The sequence below is a fragment of the Phaethon lepturus genome, unplaced genomic scaffold (genome assembly GCF_000687285.1).
Source record: "Phaethon lepturus isolate BGI_N335 unplaced genomic scaffold, ASM68728v1 scaffold34836, whole genome shotgun sequence".
Classification (NCBI taxonomy): domain Eukaryota; kingdom Metazoa; phylum Chordata; class Aves; order Phaethontiformes; family Phaethontidae; genus Phaethon; species Phaethon lepturus.
This window is the reverse complement of record NW_010547483.1, coordinates 3,965-4,252: the sequence shown is the minus strand read 5'-3', so window position 1 is coordinate 4,252 and position 288 is coordinate 3,965.

The following is a 288-nucleotide window of genomic DNA, read 5'->3' as shown; positions in this document are numbered from 1 at the left end:
ATGACCTCCCATGGTGGGACATGAGGGGTTGAGACCCCAACAACCTGTCCTGAGGGGACACGGGTGGATGGGACCCCAATGACCTCCCATGGTGGGACATGAGGGGTTGGGACCCCAACGACCTGTCCTGAGGGGACACGGGTGGATGGGACCCCAATGACCTCCCATGGTGGGACATGAAGGGTTGGGACCCCAACGACCTGTCCTGAGGGGACACGGGTGGATGGGACCCCAATGACCTCCCATGGTGGGACACGAGGGGTTGGGATCCCAAAAACCTGGCCTGGG